The sequence below is a fragment of the Macrobrachium rosenbergii genome, chromosome 43 (assembly GCF_040412425.1).
Source record: "Macrobrachium rosenbergii isolate ZJJX-2024 chromosome 43, ASM4041242v1, whole genome shotgun sequence".
NCBI lineage: Eukaryota > Metazoa > Arthropoda > Malacostraca > Decapoda > Palaemonidae > Macrobrachium > Macrobrachium rosenbergii.
In genome coordinates, this window is record NC_089783.1 from 29,939,590 (window position 1) to 29,958,435 (window position 18,846).

The window sequence follows — 18,846 nt, forward strand, 5'->3', positions numbered from 1 at the left end:
GATAAAAATGTAATTTTATTTTTATGGTTACAATCCATTAACAATGCTCCTAATTCTTTGTCTAACTATTTCAGTGAACATTTCTTAATATGAAGATTTCAGTACTACATGAAATCACTCGATCATTGCACTTCGATAAAAATCAATTCACCAAAAGATCTCATACTCCCAGTTCAGTGAAGATCTCATACTATGAGTCATCCATTTTAGTAAAAGGTTTCATTCTTTAAGTCTTCTAGTTTAGGAAGATGAAAACCTGTCATCTTGTCAGAAGGCATCTCTACGCTTTGGCCAGAATAATAAAATGGGCAGGTAAAAAATTAATGCAAGTAAATAGATGGAAACTGCCGTCATGTTAGCTTTCCTGTTGAAGTTGTAATCAACTAAAGCCTACTGCAGTATAGACGATTTACATAAATGGACCAAAAAACTTTCCACTTCAGAGTTGGGATTGCTCACAAGCACAAATGATTCCTCATGGACGATGACCCCGATTTGTATAAAATCAAGTCTTCTCCAATCCTAAAGAATTTCTGTTATTAAAATACTATAAACAATAACAGTTAACTGAAGACAAAGTGATTTTGGCTTTAGAAATGTTGTAAAGGATAGTAATTAATTGAAACCTAGGTAATTTTGTCTCTGAAGATACTGGAAACAACAGCTTTTATCTATAGCCTAAAGGAATTTTGGCCTTAAAAATACCGTAATGATAAGCAACCAAATTTCCGTTTTAAACCGAAAGGTACCATGGCATTCTAAACCTAATAAAAATTTTATTTTCGGGAACCATAAAGAAATTGTATGACATTTACGTAAAAAACTTTATCATCTGGAGCAAAGAGTATTTAATGTTAGAAATTTTTTTAACAATCCAATTCATAGGTGATCCAAAGAAATTTGGGCAACAGATTGATATGAAACTATATCGAATGATTTACCATTTACGATAAGTTCGCAAGAATATAATTCAGGACATAACCCTTTTTAGGCGTTTTATATATTTGTCGTATGAAAGGATTTTCAACATGTTCTTAGAATTAGCCTATAAGTCTATAGAATCACATTTATTGCCGTTGTTGCGTTTACCTTAGCTCCTTCGTTTTCTTAAACCCGTCTCAGAACTTTGTGCAGAAGATAATATATTGAAGTTCATCCGAATGTCAATTTACGCAGTGTCATTAATGAAAAGGAATTCGATACTCAAAACAATTTAACCTTTCAAGGATATATTTTCGCAGCGTCAGTAAACACTCAAAGCATTACAATTCAACCCTTCAACGCGCTGTTTTTTGCGTTAGTTGCTGTATCAGTTACCACAAAGATTGCTGTTGCATATTGCATTTTCAACAAAAAAATAAACCATAGTTTTTGTTGGATGTTTTTTCAACCTATTTTTTTTTTATTAAAATCGTATCTAGTGCAGTGGTCTAGTTTATGTGTCAAAGGAATGGCACAATAGATCATCCTGATTTAACATGAATCCATCTGGCTATGAATTTTGTTTTTTTAAAGTTTTACTGAGGTCAGCAATATCTCTTTTATTTGATGAGGGTTTCTCTTTTCTATAAGTGTCTTCACCAAATATAAAAAAGATAATGATAATAATAATGATAATAATAACAATAATACAGTAAAGAAATACATAGCTTAAATACATACATGCATATAAATGTGTGTGTATGTATATATATATATATATATATATATATATATATATATATATATATATATATATATACATATATATATATATATATATATATATATATATATATATATATATATATATATATATATATATATATTTGTGTTGGTGTTAAGGCAGTGAATCATATATATATACTGTATATATATATATATTATATATATATATATATATATATATATATATATATATATATGTGGGTGTATATATATATGTATATATATACTTGTATATATATAGATGTGTATATATATACATGTATATATTCGTGTGGAGTGGCATAGCCGTTATGTACAACGCGTATGCTGATGGACAATTAAGATTCACCGCTCTTGTTCATATTTATTTCCCGAAGTTTCGTAATTTTCGTATATAATTGCATTTACAAGGGCTCTAAAACAGATAAAAACAACACGTAATTAGCAAAAACTCAAACATATTTTTTGATACCTAAGATTATACATTTTTTAACAAATCAAGATAAATTAAAATTCACAAAGTAACACACTGTATTGGACCAACTTTCCACCAGAGTAAAAAAACACAAGTGGAAGGAAACTAAAAAATAAAAAAAAGAAGAAAACACACCTCAAGACAGGAAAAGGGGAGTGGCTGTTGACTGCGTGTTTAATGGGGGAACCAGTTGTTTGATCAGTTAGGACTCTAAAATGGGTAATTTCTGGGTGTTGGGTGTTTGCCCGATGATTTTAAAATTTTTATTTTCAATGTATGTTTTACAGATTTTAGAGTAAGCTCTTATATTAGAATGTTCCGGGTTCGTGAGTCTTTTGCCTGTCCGGAAACTGACCCCTCTATGACAGTCGATGTACCTGAGACAAATCTACACAAATGCATCTTGAGAAAATGTTCTTAAACTTTTGTACGAATGAGACAGTCTCCTTCCTTCATCTGAGAAGCTTCGGAATTTCATCATAGTTTCTATGTTCCCTGGCTTCTCACCCTCTATCGTTCAAGATGCCAGTACCCGTGAACTTGTTATTCAAGCTAAGCAATCAATTAGTTATTTAAGAGGCATGACTATCTCTGTTCGTTTTCTTGCTTTCCTCTAAGGTTACATAGGGACGTCCCATTGTCTTCTCCAGTTAAGACAAAACGGAGCTTGAGGCTTACCACATTGTTGTGCAATGTGATTCAAAGGCAAATCCAAGCTGATGCAGTTAGATTAGTTGGCTGCGGACTTCCACTTCAGCCAAATCCATATTCATCTCGTTCGGACCTCAGGAGGAAAATTTAACATATTTTGAGAGGGAGATTATTTTTGTGTTCAAACCTCCAAGCTGAATAGTTTCGGTTATGGATAGGATTATCCGTTCAAGTAATCCCTTGCTGAAGGTTTTGCACTTATCGATCACTAAAATAGTAAAAAAAAAAAAAACTGAATAATTCAGCTTTCGTTTATGCTACAGTTACTATTGGGCCACTAGAACTGTTACTACCATATTAAATCATATCAAAAATAAATTGCAATATAAGCCTTAGTAAACAAATATACACACATACGGCAGGTGCCAGTATTTGTGGTTTACACATCTTCAAAGGAGTGACACAGAAAATCTTTGATATATACTCTACATTTTCATTAAACATTTTGAGTAATTAGTTAATACTCACATGCACACACACATGTACATACATATACACAGACATATATATACTTAAATATATGTATATACTGTATGTATATATATATATATATATATATATATATATATATATATATATATATATATATATACATTTCAGGTAGTAATTAGTAACCAGATCAATTATTCCAGAGTTAGAAATAAAACATCATCCACAATCCTGACGCACGTGAAGCCGTGTGAATTATATATATATATATATATATATATATATATATATATATATATATATATATAAATATATATATATTATATATATATATATATATATATATATATATATATATATATATTGTGTGTGTGTTTGTGTGGGTATTATGAATTTTTCGTCACATATACCGTAACAGTTTTTATATTCACAAATTTTAAGCAAAAAATTTCGTTTAATGTCCAGTTCACTATACCTCTGGAATAACTTACACCTAAGGGTAATTATAGGTGATAAGGGCTTCGTCACCAGTGGGATTCGAATCGCAGCCCGGTTGAGAAGCAGCGAAAATACAGTGACTTTCATGTTTCAGTGGTGGAAGTCACTGTAATTTCGTCGTTTCTATACCAGGTCGCGATTCGAATCTCACTAATGAGTAGAATTTATCTATAATTCCTCTTGGGGATAAGTTAAAACAGAGGTATAGTGAACTAGGCATTAAACGAAGTTTGTGGCTTAATACAACATACATTCATACATACATACATACATAAATATATATATATATATATATATATATATATATATATATATATATATATATATATATATATATATATATATATATGTGTGTGTGTGTGTATGTTTATATATATATATATATACATGTTTGTTTGTGTGCTTGTGTGCGAGTGTTTAATAGCATGTTTGTGTATGCGCATGCAGCGCTTGGACGTACATATATAAACTATGTAAAGATTTTTTAAAAAGAAGAACCGCATTTTTGTACGTATCTGTGGCAATTCACCTCGAAGACCAAGATCTTGAGCATCATTCCTCGAAACTAAAAAAGAGTAAAAAATTCTCTGGTCTCAGTCCGATTAAGCATCACTTCGATCACGTACAGGACAGCCAAGGACGTGACTTGAAAGGTATAGGCGTACGCACGTACAAATGTACAGACGCCTCGCACTAGCCTGAGTACACTTTTCAACACTAGACAATTTCCTTTTAACTTAGCATAACTCTCGACTTTCGTCCTTCCGGACGGATTCTTCTCTGGTAGTTTGCTGTCTTGTTGTCATATATAGCTGAGACTATAGCAAAACTCTTCGCGTCACATGAACGCGAAACGAAGGAATATGTCCACCAAGAAAAATGAACAAGACTTCTCTATTTAAACAGTAATCATTTCCCACAAGAAGAAAGAGAGAAATCTCGAACTACTGCTCCGAATGTTGAATGACACGAACGCACTTTCTCACGGTGAGGACATTCAATAAATAGCAAAGCAGGGTCTTGGAGAAGACCAGCGCACTCGCTCCCCCGGAACCTTTTCCCTACAGAGCTGGCGGGTGACTGGTTGCTGGTTGGCGCTTGGCCTCGGCTTCGAAGGCCCCACGAGTGCCTCGGATGGGGTAGGTGGCTTAATCCCTAAGTTCGTTGTGGACGCAGATTATTCCCTCACGATTAATCGGAATGAGTTTCCAGTTAAAGCCATTAGTCAAAAATCAAAGCTTGCATAAGGCACGTAGAAATTTAAATCTTCTGTAAGAAACTGCAAAGATCAACGGATCTTTCCTAGATAGTAACCCCCAGGGGTTTTCGGGGGTCGTTATTTTTATGATATTCACAGTCTTTTGTCTATGTTTTTAGGGTGATCCCAACTGGCTTGTACTAAACACGCCGCAAAAGTAGATACATACCCTTGGGGGTCACTATCTAGGAAAGATCCTAGTTCAACTGGAATAACAATAGACTAATTACTTACAATCAGAATACAATAAAAGAATTCACAAGGATATTAAAGAGAAGGAATTAAAATATCATAAAAGCAATGTCAACCAAACTAAATATAAAAAAATATTAACAAAGGCTTCAAAATCACGTATAATGAAATATGCAGAAAAACTAAAATATCATAATCGATTAAACACAGAGAAACAACTCTTATATAAGAAAATATAAGAGAAGCGTGGGGAGTGCGCATGAACAAGTAAAGTAATTTCACAATAATGTTACAACAATGATTCTTTTAAGAGATGAGGCAAAAAATAATTTTATAAACAAGATGAACTAATAGAAAGAAAAGAAACTAAAATGAACAGTTATTGATTTAAGTGATTTTACACTTAAATCGAGTACATTATGTGGGTACAGGAGGGTGTTATGACAGATTAAAGTCTCTTTTGGGGCAAGGGAATGATGCAATTTCATGACAGAAGAAGAGTGCATGAACAAGTATACAGGAGAAAGTGAAAGTGAGAGGGGAAAAAGAAGTCAAGTAATAAAGGCAAAGGGAAGAAGGTGAACCAGAACTTGAGGGAGACTTAAAGATTATTAAGGGAAGTAAGGCAGAAAAAATGTGAATGAGCAAATGGATCTCAGAGCAAAAGACATTTTCTATTGTGAATACAATCCTGAGACGGTGAAGCGAGTACTCAGAAGATTTGTCGAATAGTAGATACAAGAGAATGATATCTGAATGATGCAATGCTAAGAAAGGTTACGGAGGGAAGGGCTTTTATATCCAGTAAGTACAGGAGTGCATGCAAGACAGAATACATGACAGAGAACGTGTACATTAATTTGTTAAGTGGCTGATGTTGTGGAAATTTCCTGTACAGAGGTTTCATCCATAATTCAGCAAGTAAAGAATGAATATGAAATTGGAATTTGTTTTGATCCTTTGGCAGCGCAACGTTCTTTAAGAGGGACACTTTAATGCTGAATATATATATATATATTATATATATATATATATATATATATATATATATATATATATATATATATATATATATATGTATATGTATATATATATATATATATATATATATATATATATATATATATATATAAAATTATAATCACTTTTGTACGTGATTCATTTATCACACATTACCACAGGTGAAAATAAGGGACGGTGCAGGTCCTGACCGGTTTCGACTTTATTTTCAACCATTGTACTCAAAGGGTTGTGTATGTTCGTCAGCACTGTTTCTGTAGTATATATATATATTTGTGACTTCTAATACTTGTATCAGTCCTTCGTCAATGGCTTGGAAATAAAGTCGAAACCGGTCAGGACCTACAACTCGTCTCTTATTTTTAACCTGTGGTAATGTGTGAGTGAACAGTTTAATGCTGAATATATACATACATATATATATATATATATATATATATATATATATATATATATATATATATATGTGTGTGTGTGTGTGTGTGTGTATTTGTGTGTGTGTGTCTGTGAGTGTGTGTGACAGGACTTGCTGTCTCAGAGTAGCAGGAAGAAGGATGAAACTGTTCTCTATGCAATAGAGAACAGCTAAGTCTGTGGTCTAGTCATGGAAAGGAAGGCGCTCCCATGACCACAGTAATTAATTATGTGCCACAGAAAAATAGCTGATTTACCTTTCCATTACTGAATGTTTATATTAACTTCTGTCTTGCTCCAGTCGATTGTGCGTAAGGAGTCAGTCCTTTCCATTTATTGTTCAACAAGGACCAAAACAAAATACAGATGGACAATACAATACTGAATACTTTACTAATAATCAATTAACAAAAAGGTGAAAGGCAATAAAAAATAAACAGCAAAATAAAACAGCTGAGATTTAAGGTAACTAGTACAGAAGAATATATTTATCCTAAAAACATAAATTATAAAGATATAAAAATCCACGAGTGAAATGTTAGTAAAATACTTTAATTTAGGTGATTCTTTTATTTTGTTACTCGACTGATTACCTATTTATACAAACTAGATGACGTCACGCTTATAATCAATGCACTACCTGTTACACAGTGTTATTTGTATGCAATCATAAAATGTCTACAGAAAATATTAAAACAATTTACAATTGCGCTTCATAAGGGTGCAATATGACAATTCAAAATCAAAAGTAAATATCAGTGTTTCCCAAATATAGACACAGAGAATCCAATATTGATGCTTTTCACCATCCAGCACCGAGTATGCAACGTGACAAAAAATATCTTTCAGTTGGAATAGTTAACAGTGGCACTATATTACTGGGAACAGCTTTAACACGCATTAGATCATAACCTTAGCCAAGTCATGAGACTGACAGCATTAAATTACACAGACGGACAATGGCATAAAAAGACATACAGTCATTTTCTTTACTGAGTCCTCAAGTGTCTAATGAAAGCCTATGATCTGCACTATTACTAAGTAGTTTCTTATGGAGGCTGGTCTAGATTCAGTTGGCATTATGCCAGCACAGGTCCTTGACCAAAGGCGGTCTATAGGTGCGACAAGATGTTTAACACAATAGGCGTGATATGAAACTCTGGACTCATTTTGTCCTATTTTAGTTCATTATTCTTTGTTTTGAATTTCTAACTCTTTCCCGCGCAGAATTTGCGTCTTTTGTATGTAGAATCCCTACCTAATAGCTGCTATAGTAGTCTTGTTTTGAAATCGGAAAGAGCAGATTATTTGGGCTCCTCGCTTCTTCTATCGATCATTTCTTAACACTCATCTCCATAATGGCTTTCTGTCTAGTGGGTAGCATTCCCACCCACAAGTCATTTGAAGATTTTCTCTGAATTGATTTGTTTTGGTGGGGTGCACACGACGGTATGCCTCGGTTTCTGAGTGGTGGTGGTTGATGGCCTTAGTGCCACTACTTCAACAGTGACTGACACTCCCCACCTCAGCCCCCAGCTCAGGTATGGCTGTATATTGGACTCTTGAGGTAACCCATTAACCTTAGCTCGAGCACAGTGTGATCACAATATCCCAAAGCATAAGTACAGTGAACTGTTTTCACGGGTATGCTGTCTCAGCATTGCTAATGTACAGACCCTCTTGTAGCCACCCAGAACTTCTGTCTAGCTTGGAGTGCCCAGGTATTACCAACGCTCTGCTCGGCTAATTAAACATTAGAGAGGGATTCTAAGAAGGTTTTTTTAAGTTTAATATCATTTCAAGTCCTTCAATACAATAACTTATGCAAGTGCCTCAGGATCAATATCTTACATATTTTTTAGTCCAGCACTTTTATTATTCGTTATTAGTAAATGGATGGGGTGCAGAAAATCTTGATACACCGCTTATAGCTTTTAGATGGGTAATTGGATTACCATTATCAGATGAAACTACGGATATACAATTTCAGCATTGTATATCTTTGTAGATAGTGAAGAGTTTTTTGCATCAAATAAACTAACTACTTGCTCCCTCCATTAAACTTTGACGTTTTTGAGAAGTGTATTAATTTAAGATTATTACTGAATGGTTTCGTTATTAATGAATTATTTAAGTGAAAATCATTCCACCATAAAACCCTCACTAGAAAAATCCTTCCATACTGAATCCTTGACCAATGAAATCCTTATGTACATAATCCCAGAAAATTGAACCCGTTCCATTCTGAATCCCTAACAAGAAATCCTTTCCACCCTGGACCCAAGGCAAGAAAAGTCACTTATCCTCAATCCCTACCTGGAAAGGTACCTTAATCTTTAATCCCTGTTCAATATAGTCTTTGCCCCGTAAATCTCATGAGTGATGTCATTTAAATCCTGAATCCCAGACCAGAAAAGTTCTTCCATTTGAAATTCCTGGCCAGTATCTTGAATTGTATCCTTCCATACTAAATCCCTGGCAAGTGAAGTTCTTCCAACTGGAATCCCTAACATAACAAAGTACTTCTATCTAGAATCCCTGAATAGAAAAGTCCTCCCTTCCTGAACCCCTGAAAAGTAAAGTGCTTACATAGTGAATCGCTCAACAGTAAAGTCCTTCTATACTGAATCCCTGACCAATAATAGACTGTATCATGAATCTGTCGACTTTAAAATCCCTCCACACAGGAGTCTTGGCCAGTTAAGTTATTCCATCCTGACTCCCTGGCCAGTAAAAACTTTCCTCTAGAATCACTAACCAGTGGAATCTTTTCATCCTGAATCCTTGTTCACTAAGCTCTTTTCTTAAAGCTCAGACCATCCTTATTCTTTGGCCATCCTGAATCCATTGTCAGTCAGTTCCTTCCATCTTGAACCCCTGAACAGTAAAACACATTCAGACTGAATCCAGACCAGAAATATCCTTTCATTATGAGTCACAGACGTGAACAGTCCTCTATACTGAATCCCCGACTAGTAAAGTCCTTCCATAGTGATTTCATTACCCGAAAGATATTCTATTTTTAATCCATGGAAGTATGGTCCTTCCATCCTGAATTATTTACAGGAAAAGCCCTTCCAACATGAATTCCCTGACCAATGCAATATTATCCTCCAGAATTCCAGGCCAGTGAATCCTTCCATTCTGAATACCTTCCCAGAAGAGTCCTCCTATCCTGAATCCATGTACAGATACATCCTTCCATCCTGAATTCCTGTCCAAGGAAATACTTCCATCCAAAGTTCCCTACCAGTATAGTTGATCCATCCTGCGGTACTGGTTGTAAAAGTCCTTTCAACTTGAACTCCTATTCTTTAAAAATTTTCTTCTCTCGGTCAGTATGGTATAGCGTTATTCATAATCAATACACGTCATTTTCATATTATCTATGATCTACTAAAGAGAGAGAGAGAGAGAGAGAGAGAGAGAGAGAGAGAGAGAGAGAGAGAGAGAGAATACGTGCGCGGTAAACAATTTATTCTTATCGTTCATCCAAAATCTATCATGTTCGGACGGTTTAGAACAGACAGCATGTGTGTTTACAAGGTCCACATCTTTCTGGACTGTGATAAACACTTTTCCTGTAACAGTTAGTTTTTTTTTTTTTTTTTATTTGGTGGATGGCATTTTTATCCATTTTTATCCAACTTAAGACTTTTTGTCTCACATAGCCCACCTGGCCGTACATAACGATGCACATGGTATGCTTTCATGCATCCTACTGACTGACACATGTACAAACACTCACGGAAACAAACGCTAAGGGAAAATTATATGGCCAAGCACTGAAGGACTTTTTCTATTGGATGACGATAATTAAAAATATACAGTAGATATGTCGACAGGAGCTCCTTGTTATATGGAATACAATGTAACCACAAATTAAAGGAAGAGAGTGTAACTCACAGACAGCTTTGAGATTTCACTTCTCCTCTTCAGTCTGTGGATCGGACACTCAGAAGAGACGGACAAACTAGAATGTCTGTGAGCTATATTCAGTTACTTTAATTTGTGGCTCTCTAGTGAACACCTGATGTCGTGGAAAAAAAGCAACCAATGAAGGAAACCAAATTGCTACAAACATAATTATCTCCTTTATTGACAATTAGTTGGCCATAAGCCAGCACGGGTTCTGGGAGAGAAGAGGCAGACATACAGACAAAGAGAGACAAACAGACAAAGAGACAGACAGACAGACAGACAGACAGACAGACAAAGAGAGAGAGAGAAAGGATGGGCTGGGCCGAAGGATCACTAACAGTCTTAGAGGGCAATGAATGTTCAAAGTCCTCAAATTTTTTTTTTTAAATATACTCTTTTGCCCTCAGACAGAAATATCAGAAACACGCTGAATTCACATCAAAACTGAAAGACCGGAGAAGATATCAAGTCTGGAGTGTTCAGTTCGATATTGCAATAGCGCTGCCAATGGAAGAGGATTTTTATATAAAAAATGAATAATTCAGTCTCCTAAAATTATAAATTCGATTGACTGGTAAAATGCCGCATACTACATGACCTCGAGAATAACCTACAATGCATATTTGTGAAGTATATTGCATGTGAAAAATTATATGAAGTCCACCAACACTATGTGCAGTTCGTCAGTAATTGCAGCCTGTAACATTTCTTTTTTTATAAAAGTTCTCGACCATCTGTGTGTCTTATCTTTAATATAAAGTCGTTTTCTTTACCAACCAGAAATATAAATTATAGGATACACTGCACTAGATTTATTATGTTCCATTTTCTATCGTAAGAACATGACGGGACCATTTTCTTTCTTCACTCCTGATAACTTGGACGTCTGTCGGCAACGCTTGTGATACCCAAGTTGAAAGATGTTCTGAGAGAGAGAGAGAGAGAGAGAGAGAGAGAGAGAGAGAGAGAGAGAGAGCAGCTTTCGTTTTAATGTCATTCTAGATATATAGTCGTGTAAGTGTGCAGTGGTATATAATTAACTGCTTAAGTTTGTTTTATGAGAGACGCCATTATTTCCCAAAATATCTGTATACTCATTTTCTGCACCATAGTTATGTGTGTTTACATAGCATGGGCAGCTTAAAAATGTCAAGCTATTCGTCTTAAATATTTCGAGAGGTTTATTGATATGTTTAGACATTAAAGCTAGAAATGTACAGTACCATGGCTGCTTCGTTACATAGTACGTTTGTCGTAGGGACTTCATAGCTGAGTAGTATTGCCTAGATATCATGCTTCAGTGGTCCTGAGTTCCTGGCCTTGTAAGGACTTTGACAGATTTTCACATGCAACACGACCTTGCCACCTCTGACTGACTTCCTCAGGTACTGCGGTGGGGGAAGGTGGGTGGAGAGGGGCCTGATCATTTTTGTGTATCTTCAACTTCTAAGGTACTGTGTAACGGTACAGCGCCCTACGCCTTCCTTCGGTTTCTTATTTGTGACCTACAAACCCTCAGTTTGACACTCATAAATGCCACCTAAACCTATCCCTGCCCCAAAATTTGTTTCTTTCTGATGCATTTCTTTGAATCATAAAAGACAATTTTGCCCAGTTCCTTACAGGACAGGAAATGAATATGCTTGCTCACTGCTGATGGGACGCGGAGGGAGTAAAACCATAGATGTAGGTACAAGAATTGTTCCCTATGATTTCAAGTGAAATCAGCAGGGTATCTGGTTCCACTCCTTGTTTGCCCTCTGCATTTGAATGGGTGTAGCATTGGCTTAGTAAATTACAGATCAGCCGTACAAATCACCAAAGTAGTTTGACCTATCAATAATGATAGCAATAAAAGCTTTCTTAAACTCTGATAAACAATATAATAAAGAGGAAGTGTCAAGGGACATTCTTCACCTAATTTTTTATCTCATGCGACTTTTAAGTGGCATGTTCACAGCATGTGGATTTTAGTGTGTGTGTGTGTGTGTGTGTGTGCTATAATGTAAACTTTCCTTCAATATTTTGATTTTTTCCCATTAGCTGTTCATTTTTTAAGGTTTGCACATGGTGTTGTGTTGCGCCAAATATGTTTAGTCTTCATCAGGCGGATAACATCTAACAAAAGCTTTTCCATCTTATTAAATCCTTATATTTAGTTTATTCTTGGTTTTTTTTTTTTTTTTTGTAAGTAACGAGTGAGGAATCTGCGACTTTTTTACTCCACGGAATTGTAGGAAGCCATTAATTCCTATTTGGGTCACAACCAGAGTTCAGCAGGTTAGTCCATGTTTAATCGCTATTATACAGTTGAGCTTGCACATAAATCTCTATTTAAATCTTTGTATAATCCCTCCCTCACAAATCCGGATTACAGTCTTAACCAACATGTGAACGAATGGAACTCTCCGTTTTCGTTATCCCAATGAAAAAATCTGAAAATTCACCGTTATGTTTTCAACAAGTTAATGTTCATGACTTTATATACAACAACAGGCAATATATTTTCCCCCAGGAAAGTTTGGTAATCCTTCTGGACCAAAATGAAAAAGAAATAAGTTTTAGTTGTTTTATAAGGACTCAGTTCCGCTGGCATATGCATTACGGACAAATATTATCAAGTATTATCTTTCCTAAGATTTAAAACTATTGTATGTGTTTCTTGCCGTTCAGGGTCAGAGGCCATTGACTTTATTTTCCTTCGGCACTCAGCTAAAGTATGTATGTATGTATGTGCATATATAATTTGGACATAACCAGTCATTATTTAGTTATTCTTTTGCATAGGAAAAAATAACCTATTAAAAGAGACATATGAAAAAAAAAAGTCTAGGTTTAAAATCCTCATGGCGATAGAAATTAATCTCTCTCAACAGAACGACCATCAAACTTTATAAAACTCGATTTTGTTCAAATAAAATGAAACTCCTAGATTATCGCAACTGCACCTTTCATTTTTTTTCTATATTTACCGATGTCCTTTTGAAATGAAGTCAGGGAAGTTGCAGTTAGGGTGTGCACACACATGCAAAAACGTATGACAGTTTGCCATTCATTGTTTACGTGACATTTCCACGCTTTGGAATATTAAGCCACAAAAATCTTCTGAGCATGTTAAGACTGTCACGTCAGTTCCAGCCTAGAGAGGCACAGGTCTGGGACCTTATCATTTATACATTATTTTCGTGTAATTTATTCCCATTGCAAAATAAGCTCGATGTTAACGGGTTATTTGCGACTATATATTTGAGTCCAAAACAAATGCTTGTATGGACGTAACGTTACGTTTCTAAAGATTAAAAGCATTTACCCAAAGTATGTCTGTCGTTACTGACTAACTTTTACTTTGAGATTCGAGATTTTATCTAAAATATGCCGTCCGGAGATAGGCTGACTTACCAGATGAAAATGATAAACTTGAAGTCAGAGATGTAAAGACCATCTAAACGATGAATATGAACAGACTGACAACTCATCGGGAAAAAATGCCAATCACGAAACATTCGCGCATGTCATGCATGTCCATAAAATACTTTGACTTGTTGGAATAAAAAAAAAAATCTCTTATGCAAAATATCATTGCACGTGCGAGTCGGATTCGTACACGTCAAGCCAGTCATTGGTTTCTGCCACTGTGCCACGCTAAGTTATAAAGTCTCGTTTTTGGTTTGGTTAAGGTATCTATGTTTATTTTATCATCTACCGTTAGTGACTGTACTCTTATTTGGTTTAGGGGGCTTTAGTTAAAGGGTTAAAGTACTGGCTAACTAAGAGTTCCATGCACGAAATCACACTTAGGATCTATGGATCAAATCTTGCCGAAAACATGTGAAGTCAATCGCTTCCTACGTGGTCAAGATGTTTGGCTCGAGTCTGGCTTCTCCGCAGGCGGATAGTGCTATCAGCGCACCTCACGCGGTGCACACTGATTACTTAAGGTTCTTTGTAGCGTCCCTTCGGCCCCCAGCTGCGACCCCTTTCATGCTTTTTACTGTGCCTGAGAATATGAACGGAGGCGCAGTGCCTCCGTTCATATTCTCCTACTTCCATCTTGCTGTCCACCCTCTCCTAACAATTGTTTCACAACGGAACTGAGAGGTTTTCCTTCTGTTAGACCTTTCAAACTTTTCTACTCTCAATTTCCCTTCCAGCGCTTTGGCCTAAATTCTGTATTCTATTCTAGTTTATTCAAGTGTGGCTCAGCTTAAGCTTCGATTTTAAGTTATCTAAGCCAAAAGTGTTTGGTTGTCGTATCTGCCGTATATTCGAGTTTCAATGGACAACAGTATCCTCTCTTGCTCTGTACATATCACCGAGATGCACGTAAAACAGTCACATGACATTGGTCTTCAAGAGAGCTGCCGATATTTATTCCAGACATCCTTTGAATAGGGGACTGGATACGTAGAACATTTCTTTCTTTTCCTTTCTTTCTTCTTCACATTTTTCATCGGTGCATATTTTAAGGAAATTTCACTGGGAGACCAGATGGGTGTTATGATTTGTAATATGGGGAATACTATAGTACTACTGCCGAGGGCCGAAGGTGCGAGGCATAAAGCTAGGTGGTCTGGGGTGAGCGCTCCCCCAGCGGGGTCCGGGGCAGAACCCCGGAAGTTAAAACTTTTAGTGGGTTTTGAAGGCAATAGAACAATTTCCATTATCAAAACTACAACTGTAGACACTCAAAATTTTATGATTAAAGAGGATAATTTCATGTCAAAACCCTGCCACAAAAAAACTGATATCCAACCTTAGCGCTCGCCCTCCCCCACAGAAATGGGATTATTACAACTGTTATAACTTTTCCATTTCTTAATAATTCCTGTCAATTTTGGGGATTTGTCTGCTCGCCCAGTAGTCAAAAATTCTTCTTACTAGGCGACAGTTTGTCTTCAATGGCCGACCATTTGGTCGCCCAGTTATAATGGTAAAATATGCACTCTTTTTCATGCTCTCACCTGACCCAGGCTCTAAAAGGGTTTTGGGTTGCCCGTCCAATTGGTTTCTCATTTAAAAAAATAAATATGAGCAGATTTGAAACCAAGTCTCGTTAATATTTACCTCGTGTTGAATAACAAGACGAAGCGAAAAGTAAACAGCGAGGAAGGATTTTTTTTTTCTCATTCCTTTCTAAAAGTCGCTTATTAAATTCAGCATGTTTCAAGTAAATATCTTTTTGTTTTCTTCCACCAGCAATTTATATGCAGTATCTCCTTAACGGTAATTACGTCACTGACAAATCTTACTAAACTGACAACTTGATCTTCTTTTACAAGTTTATATTTCACGTCAAAATTTTGTTATGTCATACCTGTTGGGGAACCTCTAGCAAGCCACTTTTAGTCTTTATATTACGGACATCATTTACTGCTTTCCGCTGTGACCATTTCTTCATCTCCCAGTGAAGCACCTCATGGAGCTTAAATAATAATAATAATAATAATAATAATAATAATAATAATAATAATAATAATAATAATAATAATATGAAAAAGAAGCAGATGAAGAAGAGCCTGTTGTCGAAAAGAACCGTTTTGATCCTGGTGGACCCATCAAGACTTCATAAATTAAAGTAAGGTCGTTTGGAGAGATTAATAATGAAAGTTCAAACGAGCTTCATAAACTCCTGTGAGTTGTAAGCAAGCTTTGCCATCCTTGTATAAATTCTTCCTTCTGGGGTTCTCAGTAATTTTAGTATGTAACACCTCTCTCTCTCTCTCTCTCTCTCTCTCTCTCTCTCTCTCTCTCTCTCTCTCTCTCTCTCGGATGGCTGTTCTAATCGCTTCTTGCGTTTTAGAATTCCCTCTTCCTTCACTTGCCAAATAAGTTAACGTCACAGGCGTGCGGTAGTGACGTCATAAACAGCATACGTAGTTACTCCCCATTCCGCCCTCAGCCGTAATTCATGACCCATTTTACAATTTCATTGCCTCCCAGAATAGGAGAACGAGGCAGGAAGCTGCCAGCGCACGAAAGCATCTCAGGACCGTCGGGGACCACAAGCGAGAAGCCATTCGTTAGATATTGCAGTTGGAAATTAGAGGAGGTTTTTGTAAGACGGGGAGGAGAGCGTTCAGTCTCGTACAAGAGATGTTGTATGTTCTAAAAGGGTAGTAGACGCACTGATGTCATTCTTGGAAGGACAGGGAAAGTATGGCGGGGACGGGCGATGTGAAGGGTGGGAGACAAACACTAACAATAGAGTCTCTCTAACGAGATTGTAGGAAACGTTGGTGTTCATAAAAGAGAAGTTATGAGGAACTTTTCATGACAAAGAAATTAAAAAGTACGTAACATTTTAATGAAATTGCTTGGTCTTATAAACAAATACTGTCCATCTTTACTGATAAATCATAGCTGTTGTTGAGCATTGTCGATGACTGTTGTTGTAACATCAGATAATTTATCTACTTATCAGCCAGTTTGATACAAAGAGTTCACAGAGTTTAAGAGTGATAAGTATTTTAACACGGTACTGAAACAGAGATTGACTAACCAGTGTAGTACTGGAAGGAAAAATCTTTAATAAAAACAAGGTGATGGAAACTGCGCACTGGAAGCACCAGATACATTTTAATTATACTGGTATGGAAATCAAGTACCCAGAACAGGATATTGGAATGGAAACTGAATACCCAATACATCCCACTGAAATTGAAAATAAGTAACCAGAACAGAGTACAACAACTGTAAACTGACTACCGGGAACATACGTCTGGAATTGAAAATGAGTACCGGGAACAGGGTCTCCGAATGGAAACTGAACATCCAAAGCAAGATCCTAGTATAAAATAAACTTCGAAAGGTACTGCTGAACAAGGTGGGGGAATGGAAACTAAGTACCCAAAAGAGGATGCCAGAGGGAAACTTGAGAAACAAAAACAGGGTTCTGAAACTGAAAATGAGTGCATGACACATGAAATTTAAACAGAAAAGGAATATCCAAACTGAGTGTGAGAATGGATGGTGAGTACCGACTTTGAGGACAATAGTGGAAACGGAATACCAGAAATGAGCTATTGAAGTGAAAACTGAGTACCAGGCCCAAGGTAATGAAAAGGAAACTGAATACCTAAAACCAAAACAGGGAACTGGAATGTAACTGAATACTCGAAACAGAAACAGGAGACTGAAATTGAAACTGAGTACTAGAAACAGTCTACTGAGATGAGAAACTGAGAGCTGAGAAAGTTTTCTGCTTAGAATTTCATTTATCAAAAATATTATCGTGAATTTCACTCTTCACTGCACTGCTTCTGAAATAGTGGTAACATTAATGTCCCGGTGTAATAATCTCTATTGTCAAGGAACTTTGACTTTCGTATGATAGAGAGTCAGCATTTTGGCCTGAAGTGAAATTAAAGGTAAGGCCAATATTTGTAAATCTAGGTCGTCCAGGTTTGAAATTAGAACTCTAAACGTGCCTCCACTTAACCAGTCATACTTGTATTTTTCATCACATTTTTGCCCTTTTTTTCTAAATTATCTCTCATATATTCTTTCATTTCTATTGGGTTTACCAATATTCATAAATGCTTTATCAGGCCTAGATTCTCTCGCTTTCTTGATCTCTTATATCTATTAGTATGTACCATTATAATTAATGAACCAAGACTGTTGTCTTTGTTGTATGAAGAACCCCACTGTTTCAGAGATAAATTAGTTAGTAACCCACTGCCTCCAAATGTAATAAACTGAAGCTGAAAACAAAATGTATTCCAAGCAATTGAATCAAATCAAAATAATCCCTAACCCTTTACAAGATGCTGTTTCATTGAAAACATAGGATCTATAGCTGATGTGAGTATTGCTGTAAAAGTGATTGATCTTTGCGCATGTTACTCTCAGTCTTTTTTATTGATGAATTCATTATAGGTTCTTGAAGCCAAGGAAAAGTTTTCGACAAATAACCAGCCTTGGGCAAATGCATTTCTAAAATCCGTATAAAGCCATACTAAATTAATTGCCGTTTTGGAGTACAGTGAAACCAAATGTCCACATTTGAACAAAATTCCAGATATCCTTACTACTCGGTCACATAGGGTAATATTAATTTTCAGAATGATGATGGGATCCATGTTTCTGGAATTAATCGTAGATATAAAATAAATGTATTTTCAAATGGGAATTAGCCATCAATTTAATCCCTGTATTTAATTTAATCCCTCTTGCATAAGTTTTAATTTCTTTGTATTACATTATTATTGTACTCATCAGTACCTTCATCCATTATTTTCTT

At 35.8% G+C, this 18,846-nt stretch overlaps 1 protein-coding gene and 1 long non-coding RNA gene across 3 annotated transcripts in view; one reads left to right on the top strand and one right to left on the bottom strand.

The window, feature by feature from the left end:
- The window catches only part of LOC136828719 (uracil nucleotide/cysteinyl leukotriene receptor-like), a 145,690-nt gene extending 140,809 nt beyond the window's left edge, over window positions 1-4,881 (bottom strand). Inside the window, exon 1 of one of the 2 annotated variants that reach the window (XM_067086870.1) lies at window positions 4,745-4,881. The gene's annotated coding sequence lies outside the window, so the exon portion shown is untranslated. The remainder of the gene's footprint in view (window positions 1-4,744) is intronic. The other variant, XM_067086871.1, reaches the window with a different exon arrangement.
- The window catches only part of LOC136828721 (uncharacterized), a 207,757-nt gene that overhangs the window by 184,551 nt on the left and 4,360 nt on the right, over window positions 1-18,846 (top strand). The window lies entirely within an intron of this gene.